This window comes from Bos indicus, chromosome 8 (assembly GCF_029378745.1).
Source record: "Bos indicus isolate NIAB-ARS_2022 breed Sahiwal x Tharparkar chromosome 8, NIAB-ARS_B.indTharparkar_mat_pri_1.0, whole genome shotgun sequence".
Lineage (NCBI taxonomy): Eukaryota > Metazoa > Chordata > Mammalia > Artiodactyla > Bovidae > Bos > Bos indicus.
Genome location: NC_091767.1, coordinates 91,017,503 through 91,035,076, shown reverse-complemented (window position 1 = coordinate 91,035,076; position 17,574 = coordinate 91,017,503). Strand labels below are relative to the sequence as shown.

The window sequence follows — 17,574 nt, the reverse complement described above, 5'->3', positions numbered from 1 at the left end:
TGCTCTGCCTCCATCTTTTGGAAGGCAGCTGCCTTGCTTTATATAAAGGCCTGCAAAGTCCCAGGGGGATTTCTCTCAGCCAAGTCCGTGCTCTGACTCTGATGTATTGTCCCTGAGCACATTGTCAAGTCCTATAGAAAGGGTTGGCAGTTGGAGCGAGACTTACTCTGTCGCTGGAGTTTCTCAGAATTCTAATCTATCAAGCCAGCCCATGCACATACATTAAAAGTACATTAAATTTTCTGTGGATTTCTCTATTTTTCCCCTATGGGTTTTTTTTGTTGTTGTTGCTCTGCCGTGACTGAAAGTCATTGTGTAGGAGTGAAAATATCTTCTAAGAGGAGCTTGTCACTTGCTAGAGTTTAATTCATTTAGATTCTTTGCATTCTTGGCAATCTAATGAGTTTAAAGAAACAAAAAAAAACAAAAAGCACTTCTGTCCACCTGAAGGGCTTGACAGTTTCTAGTTTTGCTTCAGTTCAGTTCAGTCGCTCAGTCATGTCCGACTCTTTGTAAATCCTAACTATGAAGTAATTTTTTTTCTAGGGAGCAATATATATCAGTCTCCTTGTTCTCCCTCTGCACTTTATTCTCATTCTTTTGAAAAGATCCTTTTTCATGTTCGTTTGAGGTAAAGTTTTCGATGCCAAAGCATTCTGTTTGCAGGACTCAGAGAGGGGATTAGCAGTGAAGTCATCTGTTCTTACAGAAAGATGTTCATCAGTTCTCCCTGTTTTCATCCCCACCTCTCACCCCTCCTATTCTCCATTGCCCTTGACTTTTCAAGGGCTCTAGGTGGAAGATTGTGATGTCTTCCTTAGATGTGTTAATATCATTCATGCATATTTTGACTGCTGCTTCCTCAACCTTGGTTCATTATTTTTATGAAACTTACCACCTTGCTTTATAGTTTCTAGAGATTTGTTGAACACTCCTAGGGATCTTGAATTAGAAGATTACATCAGGATATATGCTAACTAACAGAAGAGTTAGGGCTGAATCCCAAGCAGCCTGATTCCTGGTTCAGTTTATTTTTCATTAACACTATCACTGCCTTGTTTCATTCTCCCATATTTCTTTCTGTATTGAGGTTTCCTGAAGGCATTACTGAAGAATCATCCAAGATGCCACACTGTAACAGTGGTTCAGCTGACAGCTACCCAAGCAAGTGCTCTTATTGATGAGCCAGAACATAGCCAAGATACAGGCCTGACTCCATTTCAGATATAGCTTCTTTGAGAATCACTGGAAGATGAAAAGGGGAACTTGTTTCATTCTCAAGCCAACTATAGGGCCAATGAAGTTGGTGAGCAAGCACCTTTTCTTGGAGGTTATTATGTAGGGGTCTACTCCATGGGTCTCCTTTGGTCCCTGAAACCTGAGAAGATATTAATTAGACTGTTGAAAAGAGATGTGATGAATAGCCTTTTGCAGGTCCAATTAAAACTTTATGATTCAGACATAATGGTAACCCATGTTGCCATCAGTACTCCAAATGTCAGTCTGATTTTGTAGAGGTGGTATGTAGCACCTGTTATCACTGGATCCTAGTCAAAGAAGGCTGCCTTCAGGGAGCCTGCTTTCTCCCTCTAGGTGAATAGAATTACCATGGTTATTGTCATCTTTTTTCCTCCCTCTTTTGAATCCCTTCTCCTCCTAGAAGTTTGTCTTAAAAATGGATATATAGAGAGTATTCCTTTCCTGATTTAGAATCAGAGTTAACTTTCGAACAGAACAAGAATGTGGTGATAGCTTTAGTCCAACTCAGGCTTTATCTCAGCAATTTTGGAGCCTAAGGATATGGCAGTAGTTTATTAGAGTGCCTGCATTTTGAAATTTCCATAGCTTTGGATTTATGTGAAATTCATTCACAGTGAAACCTGGCTATCTGAAGACCCTCATCCTGTTATGGAACTGTGTCCCAGGTTTTTTTGGGAGTTCTGTCATGTCTGAATTTTAATTTAGGCATAGGTCATTACTTGACTGCCACAGTAAACTGATGATATAATGAATTGAAATATTGTAAAAAACACAGAGGATGCAAAGGAACTCTATACCCTTTAGTTGCATAAATATTGCATATTTATAGGATATTCCATAAACCAGCAGCTAATATAACATGCTTCCTAATGGCTATAGAATTTATCATAATTTCTCATAGTAATCTCAACATATTAATAAGTGGTTCAAAACATCTGTTGCTACATTCTTCAGAGTTTATTATGGGGCTGGATGAAGCAAAGTTAATTTCCTAGAAATAGCCCTCAGTAGGTCCAGGTTTAAGGTGTGTGTAAGGTAGCTTTGATGTGGAATCAGGATGTATTTCCTCTATTATTTTTTTTTTCTAATAGTCACCTTCTAGAACTGAGACAAGGAGACCCTAAGTGTTAGAGGTAGTTTCTGACAACATGGAGTTTTAGGTGGCACAGAAGGGAAAAAAGCTTTCCTTTGCAAATTCACCATGATCCATGCACTTCTTTTGGGTAAATTTGAAATTTTTTATACTCAGTATTTAGCATAACTTTATTGTGTATAGGGATCAAGAAGTAAGTGACACAAACTTCCTTGCCTCTAATATTCAGTTAAGAATCTGAATATTTGTGCAGGGCTTTCACCTTGGGATTATGTGCTGGTTTAGGTTGTGCTAAGAGGTATAAACCCTCTTAGACTTGTGTGTGCTGGGTCTCCTGATTTGGGTGCTTATTTTGTTGGGGTACAAAAAAGGGTTGTGTTGTGTAGGGCCAAAAGAGTCAAGTCTCAAAGAAGTTCTCAACAACATTTTTCCAGAATAAGATGCTCAGCATTCTTAAGTACTGTCAATTAGAAGATGCAAAAACATTCCTATTCACGTATTCAAATAGTATTTTTAAACCAAGATATATTCAATATCACTTTATTTCTTCTTTTCTCTAGGTGAGAAAATATAGCAATATTTTGTTTTGAAAATTCCCAATACTCCTTTAAACCAAGTCCCTCTTCTCAGATATGGATAGGGTCAGGCTTTCTTAGCTAAAATCACTTATGCCATAATAGAATATCCCCAATAAGGGCATAATAAAGTATTTTCAATATGTGGGCTCTACTGTATTTTGGAAGCAAGCTGCCTACACAGTAAGTATAGAATGATACCCTGACCATCCCCATTTTGGTGTAAAATGTCATCACTGTATAGTCAGATGAGTATAACAGAGCAATGTTAGGTCAGGATTTTAGATAAGATAATCATTTCAATACATTTTTTTCTTTTTAAAGCCATATGCTTCTTTGAGAACCCAATTAAATCTGTGGGCATGCTCATCCATAAAATGTACATATAAACATACATAGTCTTGCACATAATTTCAGGACCTTCACTGATTTCCTGATGCCTATTTGTGTATCTCTTTATAGGTTAAGAAGCCATGGCCTAATTTCTATGGCTTTCTTTACTCCAACACTATAGAAATGACTCATTATGAGTCCTCAGGGCCCTGATTCTAGAGACTGAACATTGTCAATGAACATGGTTTCCAATGAAACTTCTGAATATTATGCTTCATTATATATTCAATCAGCTTTAATTCTGCCCCAGATACAAGGCTGAAAATGTGGAGATTCTATTGGAAATTTATACCTAACTCTAAAATTTGTGGTGCATTTCTCCTTTGTGTTATCAGTATTCTGTTTTTCTCAGCTTCCCTTCATACTCAGTTCTGTGGGGTTTGTTTTTGTTTTCTTCCCAGAAGACGGTTATCTCCCAGGCGTAATTGATTGGTTTGGTGGTATTGGTGGATTGACTGAAATCCAGGCCAGTCTCCTGGCCAGTCATGGCTTTGGTGCCGTGGCCTTGGCCTATTATAACTATGAAGACCTGCCTTTCAGAGTGGAGAAAGTAGATTTGGAATATTTTGAGGAAGCTGTCAACTTTGTCCTGAGACATACTAAGGTAAATTTTGTCTTTTTAGTCAGTTTTGGTCCCTAGTTTTCAATAACCATGATATTCTATGACTTCTTTTAACTTCTAAGTATGATTTACCCTCAGTGAACTTGAAATTCTATTCACATAATTTATTTTGCATCCTATGTCTTCAGCTCAGAAATATGAAATACGTAGTTAGTCTGTGTCCTTCATGGAATCAGAGGCATTGGCTTTGGATTCAGACATAAATGGCTTTCACTTCTGGCTCCATACCATCTGGTTGTGGGAATTTGGGCAAGTTGCCAAGTTTCTAATCCTCAGTTTCATCATCTGTTAAAAAATATTGTAATGGCACTACTTCACAAGGTTATTGTGAGAATTAAAGGGAATACTAAAAGCCAAGTCTTATTAGAGTAACTGACAACACTAAACACTCAATAAATCTGATGAATTATTATTATTATCACATTCTCTGATAATTATTAAATCACCATACTTAACCAGGTAGAAAATCTGTATTTATTTGAATAGAGGGTCTGAATTTTTAGTTACTTGACACATCTTAAACATAATGCTGTAGTACTTTCTAACCCACGTAACTTCTTAAAATTTTACAATGTGCTTTGCTGCTTGCTGTAAGAGAGTTGACTCATTTTAGCCCTTATTTATTATTAATATATTTTTCTTAATAAGAATTAATCTATGAATTAAGACTCTGTATTACATCCTTTTTCATATAAGGATCATCAAAATATGGTCAGAGTTGACATTGTAAGATGAACAACAATTGCTGACAATCTACTGATGTGTTGACTTTTTAAATAGGTATTTTTGATGAATATAATGGAATTGTTCTTGAATTATCAAATAGGCATTGTTATCATTGTGCTAGTCCTCTTTTTGGCTTAAATAAGAATTTAAGAGGTTATGCAATTCTGCTTCTCACTCTTTTAACTTGGGTCTGCTTGTAGGTACTGGTGACTTTTCTATCATTGTTTCCACCAATTTACATAGATAGCTGTTGGGGTCCTTTAATGGACCAGGACCTGGCGGTCCAGAGGCAATGATAAGAAAGTGAAAGAGAGAGAGAGGCTGATACTTTCTAGTTTATGCAGAGAAACAATAAAGCCCTTGACACAGCACTTGCGTCTCTCACGAAGGCACGGGGAACCCTCTCGAGGTGGGGTGAAGGCACAGGGTGCCTTCTCAAGAGTCTTAGAAGCCCGAGCAGGAGAGTGAGCAGGATGGGTCTCTGCACTCCAAAGAATCAGCCGAGAAGAGAGAGAGAGAAAGAAAGAAAGAAAGACACCAGAACCCAAGCTCTGATGGAGCAAAGGTGCTTTAATGATTTCTCTGTGAGTATATGAAGGCTGTGGTACAAGAAGTTTCTTTCCACAATCAGAAAACCAAATGTACAGCAACTGTCACCAAGGGAACAAGGGATTAATAATGGTCACAAGGTCAGGAGACAATCCATATCTCAAGAAAGGGGATCAAGACTAAACAGTTTTGTCATAAAGAGAATGTTTATTAAAGGAGATTCAAGCCTGTCTCACACAATGACCTCAGTTCCTGGGAGCAACGTGCTGTTCCGCTTAAAAAGACACAAAGGACTTGTGAGAAACAGCACGTAGGAATCCTCCTGTTAAGCATTCCCTGATAGATAGCTAGTTAGTGACTAAGCCAGGCCTGGAAACCAGATTTCTTTCCTAAGCTCTAAGTACTTTTTATTAAACTTGCTTCACACTGTCTGTTCCTCAGAAGGCTAGACCTCAGATATTTCAATTCCTTGGAAGTCTTTTTTCTCCCTTTGTTGATTTGAAGTGTCTTCCAAAGGCCTCTAAATTCCCTGATCCAAAATTTGGTGGCAGAAGTTGTAATAAGAGTTAATGTTCTGTCAAAGGCCAGAAATAAATTTTAAAAAAGCCTGCATATATATCTGAGTCTTTTTGTTGTTGTTGCTCATCCATGATACACTGGCTTTACTTTATTTTCCATGGCCAAATCCATTCTGAATTCTCATCTCTCCTGCCATACCTGTGACTCAGTATATTTTATATTGACATAGAATTTCAGAACTTGAAAGGTTCTTTTAAACCAAATTAGGGGTGAGGGTGGAAGTTCAAGCTACTTCTCTAACTATGCAGGATAGAAAATGGAGAGTACACATGACTCACTCAATTTGTTTCATTTTTTCCTTTGCTGTAAGAACGTCTGACATTTCTGTCAACTAGATACAAGTGGTATATTCATTCATATTTTTCTAAATAATAAGAAAAAACCCAAACATTACTTAATAAAATTTTTTTTCTAAGAAAATCTAGGGAATCAATATGACTTTAGAAGAGATGTGACTCCCTGAATCTATCCTTGCATGGGGTCAGTGCTCAAGCAGAATGAAGGCTTTATTTTGCACTTTTTTTTTTAAAAAAAAGATCTTTAACTCCTTCTTCCCTTTTTTTTTTTTTTTTGCTCTCCCATACCAAGTTGGTAACTAGGAGTTGTATATTCTACCCTCATAAATAACTCATGGACACGTTTCCTTTTTATCACCACCAGTAATTAAAAAAGGTACCTTCTTTCTTACCTGTACCATTGCAGTAGGCTTGACTTTTCTGCCTCCATTTTTGCAAGTCAGAGTTATAAGACTAGGTTTTTCTAGAGCACAATTATTTTACTCATTTGCTTAACAGTCTCTCAACTTACTATAGGATAAAGGTCAGGATTCCTAGCATTTTTAATAAAGTTTTTCATAATCTGACTTATATATATGTGTGTGTATGGTTAGTTGCTCAGTCATGTCTGACTCTTTGCAACCCTTGGACTGTAGCCCTCCAGACTTCTCTGACCATGGGGATTCTCCAGGCAATAATACTGGAGTGAGTTGCCATGCGCTCCTCCAGTGGATCTTCCCAACCCAGGGATCGAACCCACGTCTCTTACCTTGCAGGCAGATTCTTTACCACCTGAGCCACCAGAGAAGCCCAAGAATACTGGAGTGGGTAGCGTATTCCTTCTCCAGGGGATCTTCCCACCCCAGGAATCAACCTGGGGCCTCCTGCATTGCAAATGGATTCTTTACTACTTATGCCTTATCTTACGCTTCTCTTTAAAATTTCTCCTGATTCTTCTCTGTGTAAGGAAGAGAATCAAAGCTGTTTATTAGCATGTTCTTCCAAGCCATTCCCTGTCAAGTTGCTATTTTCCTTTTCAGCCTTATTTTACTACTTCCTGTTTTGTACTTTAAACTCAAGTAATAAAGAACTACTGTGGTCCCCTGAATGCACTGCTTCTGAGTTTTAGCAGGTGTTCTTCCCATGGTGAATTGACTAGGAATGCTTTGGCTGTGTTTTCAGAAAAGTCACTGAGGGTGGCTTAAGCAGCATCAACATAAGGCATTTTATTTTCTCATGTAACAGACCTGGAGATAGGTGTTTCCAGCTTTAGTTTGGAGACTCATAGGAGTTTCTGAACAAGGAGACTGGACTGACATTTCTGTAATTTCCTGGCTTTCTCCTCAAGATCACAAGATGGCTGTTGCATTTCAGGCATTAAATCAACATGCCAGCATTATAAGCAGGAAAAAATGGTCAGGAAACTTGGCTTTCTCCTCATGATTCTATTCTATTTTATGTCGGGGGAAAAAGCCAAGATCATAGGTAAAATTTACTGTCTTTCCAGGAGAGGCTTGAAAACGATGTAGCAAAGGTGAATGGATTCACATCCATCAGAATTTATCTTTTGAGACTAGATACATTGCTATGCCCTGAAAAAACAAGGCCATGTTAGCTTTAAAACTGGAGACTGGCCCCTGTCTAGGCAGCTAACAATGTCTACTATACTTAGCATAGAATGCCATTTCTTCTTGTTTGCTCTAATTTTTTTTTTTACATAAATACTCAACTTATAGCCCATTTCTTCTGAGAATCTTTTTTTTCTTAATTTTTATTGGAGTATAGTTAATTTACAGTGTTGTGTTAGTTTCAGAAAATATAGTAAAGTGAATCAGTTATGCATATACATATATGCACTTTTTTTTTTTTTTTTCAGATTCTTTTCCAATTTAGGCCACTATGTAGTATTGAGTAGTATTCCCTATGCTATGCAACAGGTTCTTATTAGTTATTTATTTTACGAATAGTTATGTCTGATTCTGCCTTCTGGGTTGGCAGGCTTGCCTATGTGCATTATTTTAGCATAGAATTTATGCTGCTGCTGCTGCTAAGTTGCTTCAGTCGTGTCCGACTCTGTGAGACCCCGTAGATGGCAGCCCACCAGGCTCCCCCGTCCCTGGGATTCTCCAGGCAAGAACACTGGAGTGGGTTGCCATTTCCTTCTCCAATGCATGAAAGTGAAAAGTGAAAGTGAAGTCACTGAGTCTTGTCCAACTCTTAGCAGCCCACCAGGCTCCTCTGTCCATGGGATTTTCCAGGCAAGACTGCTGGAGTGGGGTGCCATTGCCTTCTCCAGTATGGATGTTAGAGTTGTACTATAAAGAAGGCCGAGTGCTGAAGAATTGATGCTTTTGAATTACAGTGTTGGAGAAGACTCTTGAGAGTCCCTTGGACAGCAGAGAGATCCAACCAGTCCATCCTAAAGGAAATCAGTCCTGAATATTCATTGGAAGGACTGATGCTGAAGCTGAAACTCCAACTTTGGCCACCTGTGTGAAGAACTGACTCATTTGAAAAGACCCTGATGCTGAGAAGGATTGAAAGCGGGAGGAGGAGGTGACGACAGAGAATGAGATGGTTGGCGGCATCAGCAACTCAATGGATGTGAGTTTGTGTAAACTCCAGGAGTTGGTGATGGACAGGGAAGCCTAGAGTGCTACAGCTCATGGGGTTGCAAAGAGTCGGACACAACTGAGTGACTGAACTGAACTTAATCACTCTAAGGCAAGTTTGGTGTTCCTGTCACAGGATCCAGCTGCTGGCTAGAATACCCTATGGGTCAGTGGTGGTCCTTGTGTTTTGGGGTGAGTACCCCAAGGGCATCTCCTTCCTTTTCAAAAAAGGTAAAAGGAAATCTGATCATTGGAATGCCCCAAGAAAGGTGAGTTCATCAAGCTCTCTTTTAAGGCCTTAGAAGCCATGTCGTCTGGTTTTTCCTCTTAAATTGGGCTGGGGTTGTTATTCTTGAATAAAACACAAAGAGATTTGGCCATAAGAGGGAAATTTGAAATCTAATTTCAGCATAACCAACTATTGCAAGAAAATGTCACAGTGGTGTTTAGTTTTGGGTTTGGGGAAACTCTGGACACTATAAAGTCTATCTGGATCTAGGTGTAGTCCCTGTTCTAATATCAGATGCCCTAAATATCAACCTGAGTTTGAACAAACTGCAATTTTCCTTTGAAATTTTGGTGGCTTTATATCCCTTTGAAGCTAATACTTTAGCAAGTGTATGCTGCCTTTCTCTGAGGAGGCTTGAGAAGAAGAGCAAAGAAGCAAATCATCCACACACTCTGTCATCCAGACCAGCCTTCAGGAATTGAGAAATAAGGACTCTCAGTGAAACCTGAGACATTAGTGTCCAGGTGAATTCTTTTTCTTTCCAAATAAAGGCAAAATTTAATGGCTGGTTTCATCAACTGGAGTACTAGAGAATGCACTGCATAAATCAATTATGGTAAAGAGTTTACTTCTAGTGACAGTGGATATTAGTAACATATAAGAGTTAGGAACAACAAGGCATCGAGGGATGTGTTGTTTATTACCTGGAGATTCTGGGTGAACATCCATCCTGGGTCCTAGGTTTTCTCACAGGTCAAGTAGAAATATTAGAAAGACTAGTACAAGGGATAATGAGGTCTTGAGACTTGCAGTCTTCCATTAAGGGCTTCTTTACTTAAAAGGTATTGATTAATGCCAGAAAGAGGTTTTGAGGGACCTATCTGAGTCATGATGGGAGGTGTGCTGTAAATTTTGCCAGGGTCAGTTACAGATTTTTGTCCATAGGAAAGTCATAGCTAATTCAATAGAACAAATAATCAGTGTTCTGAGAATCAGCTCTAGGACTCAGAGCTGAAGCAATGAAAAGATGTCAAAGGGTCATTTAATTTATGTGATTGGTTACTTTGATGACTACTGTCAAATGCTAGAATTATTTTCCCATTTCGGGATAAAGAAATTCTGGCATGATGCTTATCTAAGAAGTCTGGACCTAATAAATGGATAAGGGCAGAGGAGCTAAGGAGAAAAGGATATGTATCTCTCAAAGGGCCTAAACTAAAGGGAATAGGTTCAGAGACAGGAAGCTCTTTGGGGTTCACTAGAGATCCCAAATTTGAATTGTTTTAGTACTCCGAGGCAGGGGCTACTTTATAGTAGTGGTGCTGAGCACCGAGATTGTGGTTCTGGTGTTACTTAGAACAGGAAGAGACCCATCCCCAAGCTGAGGAAATGTTTCTCCCATTCTATTAAGAGGGAAGGTGGGAAAGAGCCCCTGGAGTCCCCCCCAAACCCTATTATTGAGAACTGGGAGAACATTAGAAAGACTGGCTAGAGGGCAGAAGGTGTTTAGAACTAGGAGGGTTTTGGTTTTCATTTAGGGACTATCATTTGCTGGAGTTTAAGAATTTCAGTGGTCTTTCATTTTTGTGACTCGTTTAGAGTGTGAGAGAGAGAGAGTTTGCCAGATTAACTAAACTCTGGAGTGGAAAATTCTAGTTTCCCATTCCATATTGGTTCTTTTTACTAGAAAGGAAATGTTCTGGTTTAGTCCATTAGTAAACATAAAGTTAAAAGCTATCTGGGTGGAATCAACCTTTAAAAGATCAGAATTTTCTTTTAAAATAATCTGAAGTTGATTGTAATAGTCATGAGCAGATTCATCAGGTTTTCATGTTAAAAGTCTGAATTTTGTTCCAATCAATAGGCTTTAAAAAAGTCACCTAGCAATTGCCCAAACTTGATCATATAAGTTAGTAGGTTGGTCTCTGTGTTGTAATCTTAGGTGTTGATGGAAATAATCAATAAACTACTTGTAATAGGAATAGAAAAGAGTTTTTTGAGCCAAACTGAAGACTATAACCCAGGAGACAACCTCTCAGATTATTCTGAGAAACTGATTGAAAAATGGTTTTTAGCATAGCTACATATTTTGTCAGAACAAAGAACATACATCAAACATGACAGGGGTATATTCCTTCAAGTTTCCAAAATAGACAGATTTAGTATATATAGAGTGAGACAGTAAGACCTGGTGTCTGGGAAGGGAAACATCTTCCAGGGAGTGTTAATATGGATGTCCTAAGAAGAGAGTTTTTCCCCTTATCTTCAAAACAGACATTCTTTACCTTGATGGTTAAAGCAGATGTGCTGTATGTGTATAACAAGCTATTTTAATTCACACAAAGTTCAGGCTGCTGTGTATAAGCCAAAATTACTTCCCCATGCCTCAATGTTTGCAAATTGTCTCCATCAGAGGGAAATTTCAGGATTTTCCCATTTGGGGGTTTTCATCTAATCCTGGGCTTGTCCTTTACTGACAAGCATATGAAACTAGCAGGTGTAAGTTATAAAAACAAGATTGATAAGTTTGAATAACGATGTTAAATTTTTCACAAAATTTGTGAGGATCTTTGGTTATTTTGGGAAAATCTTTGACTATGGCTCACAGTTCAGCTTTAGTTCAGGAAATATAAATGAAGGCTCTGCATCCTCAGAAGGCTTAGTTTTAAAAGGACTAGCTTTGATAAAAGACTCCCTTCTTAGGAATTTCAAAAATTACCCATAATGGCCATTGATATTCTGAATTGCCTTTGGTTAGGTCAGTCCATTAGCATGAGGAAAAATAAAGATTTTAAACATAAAATTGACTAGAATCTCAGTGTGTGTGTGGGGGGGGGGGGGGGGGCGGGGTGCCCTCAAGAAATATAGATAACTAGGATACAATTTCTCAGAGACTTTTTCTCTAGAATAAAAGAATAATTTTCCAACAGCTTCAACAATTTATATCTTAAACAGTTCAGTTTTAACAGCTTGCAGCTCAAACTGTCTGCAGGCCTAATACCCGCCAGTCCTGAGGGAACAGCTTGGTCCTGGAGGAGCCAGGCCGAAGGCTTCCCAGCTAGTTCCTATGAAACCGCGCCCATTCCAAAGGTACAGGCTGATGGCTGAGTTTCAGTGAACTGACTCAGTTTGAGTGAAACAACCCCTGTACCTGAAGGAACTGGGCTGACAGCTTCTCAGCCAATTTCAGCTGAAGCAGTCTGATCTCAGAATAAGATTGAACTGCCAAGAGTATTTGCATACAGAACAAAGCTTTAACCAGAAAGAGTGAAACCTAAAAACAGATCCCTAATACAACCTGAAGAGCTTTGGGTACAAAGAGAGGTCAACTGAAAAAAGAAAAACACAACCTGAAAGTTGAGAATTATGTTTTATTTGGTGGACAAACTGAGGACCTTTAAGCCGAGGGGGCAGCTTCTCAGATAGCTCTGAGGAACTGCTCTCTAGAGGTAAGGGAGAAGCCAGGATATGTAAGAGTTTTTCAACAAAAACCAGGTTTTTGCAAGCCAGGTTTTACTGATCAAAAGATTACTATTTATTAAAGAAAACCAGTCATCTCAAATTAATGAATTTGTACTTTTCTACATATAGGAAGATACAAGAATCTGGGTTCACTGAAATCATTCCTTTGATATACACATCAACCGTCTAGGACCAGCATCCTGTTTGTTTCCATCCTGAGTTCCCTCAGGGTTCTCTTTTGGAGGAGGGGCTATAGTGGCTAATGGCTTAATGGCCACCACATCCTTTTTCTACTGATGTGGCAGACAGCATTCTTAGTCCACAGACTACAAAGGCTAGAATCAGGAGAAAGATGTACAGGGTCAGTGAGAAAAGGAATGAGCAATAAAGGGCTCAACTGTGGATACCTCACCTCTTTGCTCATTAGCCCGAGAGTCTTTGGGGGTTTCCTCTGGTCCTTGTGGTGGTGGATTAGTCACTAAGTCGTGTCCCTATGGACTGTAGCCTGCCAGGCTCCTCTGTCCATGGGATTTCCCAGATTGCCATTTCCTTCTCCAGGGGATCTTTCTGACCCAGAGATGGAACCTAGGTCTCTTGCATTGCAGGCAGATTCTTTACCACTGAGCCACCAGGGAAGCTCTCTGGTTCTTGTATGGGCCACCAAATGTTGACCTAAAACAAATAGAATGCCAGATGCTTTTCCAGCAAAGATGAGGTTATTCAGGATCAGCAGAAATTGCAAGTTGAGGTCTAGAACCATGGTGAACCACATGCAAGTCCCTGCACAGCAGGGGAAGGATTTCCTGGAGGGGAAAAGGAAGATGGGAGGGCTTACAGTGAGCAAAGAACCCAAGACTTTTCATTGACTGAGTCCTTGCTGGAAAGAAGAGGAGCCTTTCTACCTGTTGGGCTTTGCCACTGTTGCAGAAATGAGAGCTCCTTCCACTGGTCTCCAGGTTGTATTAATATTTACTTGAGGTTTCTGTATTAATTTTTTTACAGGTCCTTGGGCCAGGCATTGGGGTAGTCTCCATATGAAAGGAGCAGAGATTGGCCTCTCCATGGCTATTCACCTAAAAGAAGTCACAGCCACCGTGCTTATTAATGAGCCCAACTTTATTCTTGACATTCCACAGATATATCATGATCAGATAAATCAGCCCTTGCCATTCTCTCCTCCTCTACTATCCATCAGTGCCTTAGGGTTAGTAAGGTTATAGCACATATTTGAGGAAACTAGAGCTGAAGCCAGTGAGACTTCTTTTCTCTCCATTGAAAAGACCCAGGGACATTTTCTCTTCATTGTGGGAGAAGAAGATAAGAATGTCAGTAGGGAAAGCATATGCAGAGCAAGCACAGAACATCTGAGGAGACGTGGGAGGAACAACTACACTCTGCTGTCTTACTTTGGAGTGGGTCACCTGATACAGCCTCCCCCCCGGCCCCAACTCCCGTGCTGTGCCTCCAGGATCTCTAATCTCCACTTCTCCATGCACTGAGGAGGAGATTCCTTTTCCCACACACAGCTGGACATGAACATTCTTGGAAGGAAATCCAGAAGTTTCTCAGGAAACACCTTATTCCAGTTGTGACCCATCATCTCTGAGAAGAGCAAATATTCCTAGAAATAGAGAAGGAATAGGATGCTTTACCAGACCTTCACTTGATTTTCATGGAACAATAGAACCAGGTGCCGACAAATGGATTTCTTAAAACCCAAATTAATGTGCTTTTTAACACAACATTGTAAATCAACTATACTTAAATAAAATACATTTTAAAATATGCTTAGTTTTCTCATATTTGAAAATATGCTCACGGGACTTCACTGGTGGTCCAGTGACTAAGACTCCATGCTCCCAATGCAAGGTGCCTGCATTCATTCCCTGGTGAGGGAACTAGATCCCACATGCTGCAACTAAGAGTTAGCATGCTGCAAGTAGACAGAGCATACATGCCACAGCAAAGACTGAAGATCCTACATGCTGGAACTAAGCCCCAGAGCCGCCAAATAAATAAGTATTTTAAAAAAGAAAGAAAAAACTATGCTCATGGTTACTTCATTGGTTTGGAAAACTGCTGCTGCTGCTGCCAAGTCGCTTCAGTCGTGTCCAAGTCTGTGCGACCCCATAGACGGCAGCACACGAGGCTCCCCCGTCCCTGGGATTCTCCAGGCAAGAACACTGGAGTGGGTTGCCATTTCCTTCTCCAATGCATGAAAGTGAAAAGTGAAAGTGAAGTCGATGAGTCTTGTCCGACTCTTAGCGACCCCATGGACTGCGGCCCACCAGGCTCCTCCATCCATGGGATTTTCCAGGCAAGAGTGTTGGAGTGGGGTGCCATTGCCTTCTCCGTTTGGAAAACTAGACCTGAGTAAAAAATATATTAAGACAATATGGAAGCAGTTACGGAGGTAACATTGAATCAGCCTACAATCAATAATTCAACAAAAGCTAACTAAAGAAAATATTTTTATGTGTCTAAACATATACAGCATTTTTCAAGAGAAGCAATCTAAGATTCACAGAATTTCAGTTTAGGAAAGTAGTTTTGATAGTTATGATGGTGTAGGTTATGTGCTTCCAGATTGGGGGCCAGCAGAGAAGGGGGCAACAGAGGATGACATGATTGGATGGCATCACTGAATCAATGAACATGAGTTTAAGCAGATTCCAGGAGATAGTGAAAAGGACAGGGAAGCCTGGCATGCTGCAGTTCATGGGGTTGCAAAGAGCTGGACATGACTTAGTAACTGAACAACAATAAGACTCTTTCTAGCAAAGGACTAGATAGTAAATATTTTTGACTGTGTAGTCCATAAGGTCTCTGTCACTATTATTCAGTCCTACTGTTATAGCACAAAAGCAGCCTTAGGATGTAATGAATGATTGTATTCGTGTTCCAATTAAATTTTATTTATGAACACTGAAATTCAGATTTCATATAATTTTTACATGATGGATAATCAAGGTGAAGATGAATCAGTAGGAAAGTATTCTGAATCATTTTGTAGGTATGATGGGGAGCCAATATAGAATAATAGAAGTAACATGAGGCCACTTCAGTTTTATCTGCCTAACTTCTTTATTTTCTTTACTTTTGATACCTTCTGTTTAGAGTGAAAATATTCCATTCAGTATGAGTGGGGTTTTTAGCCTCCTTCCTCTGTCACTCATAGAAGTTTTCACATTTCTCGACCTGGCCAGTCAGAGTACTTCTCTAGGAATTTCCTGGTGGTCCTGTGGTTAAGACTCTATGCTTTTACTGCAGGAGATGCAGGTTTGATCCCTGGTGAGGAACTAAGATCTAACCCCAATTCTAACATTAAATAAGATCAAACATTTTTTTGTGGATTCTTTTGGGGGATCAGGTATTATGTCAATTTTGTACTTGTTTCATAAAAAGAATTCAGAAGTTTTCCTTCTTTCCTATAGTAGTTTAATTAGGACAGAAATTATCTCTTTTTAAAAGCTAGTTGCTCTATCCGGGGTATTACATTTTTCCTAGTAATTTTTTTAATACATCCTGGATTTTTATTGATACTTAGTATATTGTATCTTGTCTATATTATGGTAGATATTTTCAGTCCAAACAACTTCTATATACATATGTGTGTGTGTGTGTATATATGTATATAAAGGGCTTCCCTGGTGGCTCAGTTGGTAAAGAGTCCACCTGCAATGCAGGAGACCTGGGTTCAATCCCTGGGTTGGGAAGTTCCTGAGGAAAAGAGAATGGCTCCCCACTCCAGGATTCTGGCCTGGAGAATTCCATAGACTGTATAGTCCATGTGGTCGAAAAGAGTCAGACATGACTGACTGACTTGCACTTTCATATGTATATACATATATGTATATACATACATGTATATACATATATTTTCATACTGTTTATGGGGTTCTCAAGGCACGAATATTGAAGTGGTTTGCCATTCCCTTCTCCAGTGGACCACATTCTGTCAGATCTCTCCACCATGACCCGCCCGTCTTGGGTTGCCCAACAGGCATGGCTTAGTTTCATTGAGTTAGACAAGGCTGTGGTCCTAGTGTGATTAGATTGACTAGTTTTCTGTGAGTATGGTTTCAGTGTGTTTGCCCTCTGATGCCCTCTTGCAACACCTACCGTCTTACTTGGGTTTCTCTTACTTTGGGTGTGGAGTATCTCTTCACGGCTGCTCCAGCAAAGCGCAGCCATTGCTCCTTACCTTGGACGAGGGGTATCTCCTCACCGCTGCCCTTCCTTACCTTCAATGTGGGATAGCTCCTCTAGGCCTTCCTGCGCCCGCGCAGCCACGGCTCCTTGGACATGGGGTTGCTCCTCCTGGCCGCCGCCCCTGGCCTCCGGCATCAGGGCATGGGGTAGCTCCTCTCGGCCGTTCCTGCGCTGTCACAGTCTGCTACTCTAGACCGCTGCCCCTGACCTAGGACGTGGGGTAACTCCTCTTGGCCGCCGCCCTTCAGGTATGGGGTCCTCCTGGCTTCTGCCCCTGACCTCGGACATGGGGTGGCTTCTCTCGGCCGTGCTTCGGCGCGCCCGTTGCAGAAGAGAAGAGAAGGCTGCTCAAACTGGAATTGATGGGGGTGATGTTACGGGTTTCGCTTCTTCGAAGGAGATAGACGTGGTCCCTGGGTTTTAAGCGCTTGCCTTCTGATGCTGCCTTTAATGCTCAAAATTCTCCAAGCCAGGCTTCAGCAATATGTGAACCGTGAACTTCCTGATGTTCAAGCTGGTTTTAGAAAAGGCAGAGGAACCAGAGATCAAATTGCCAACATCCGCTGGATCATGGAAAAAGCAAGAGAGTTCCAGAAAAACATCTATTTCTGTTTTATTGACTATGCCAAAGCCTTTGACAGTGTGTGCTGCGAGCCGGCATATTGCATATTGAGTGCATATTGCATATTGAATATTGAGTGCAGCACTGTCACAGCATAATCTTTCAGGATCTGGAATAGCTCAACTGGAATTCTATCACTGCCAGGAGCCAGTGTGAGGAACTCCGCCCGTGGCAAAGGTCATGAGGAAGGAGGCTCGGCATATGCAAAGGCGGGATCGAGCCTCAGGAGTGCCCCTGGAAATTCTCAAGCATCTACCCCCCAAACCAGTCTGCCTGCTTTCTGCTTTGTGCTCTTACCTACACCTCTGACTTTATGGGGGGGCTATCCCCCACTACCTCTCTCTGAAAAAAGAGTTAACTTACAG

The 17,574-nt window shown here is 40.4% G+C and overlaps 1 pseudogene; it reads left to right on the top strand.

Annotated features, from left to right (window-relative positions):
• Positions 1–2,461: 2,461 nt before the first annotated feature.
• On the top strand, positions 2,462–14,160 carry LOC139184421 (bile acid-CoA:amino acid N-acyltransferase-like; annotated as a pseudogene).
• The last annotated feature ends 3,414 nt before the right edge of the window (positions 14,161–17,574 follow it).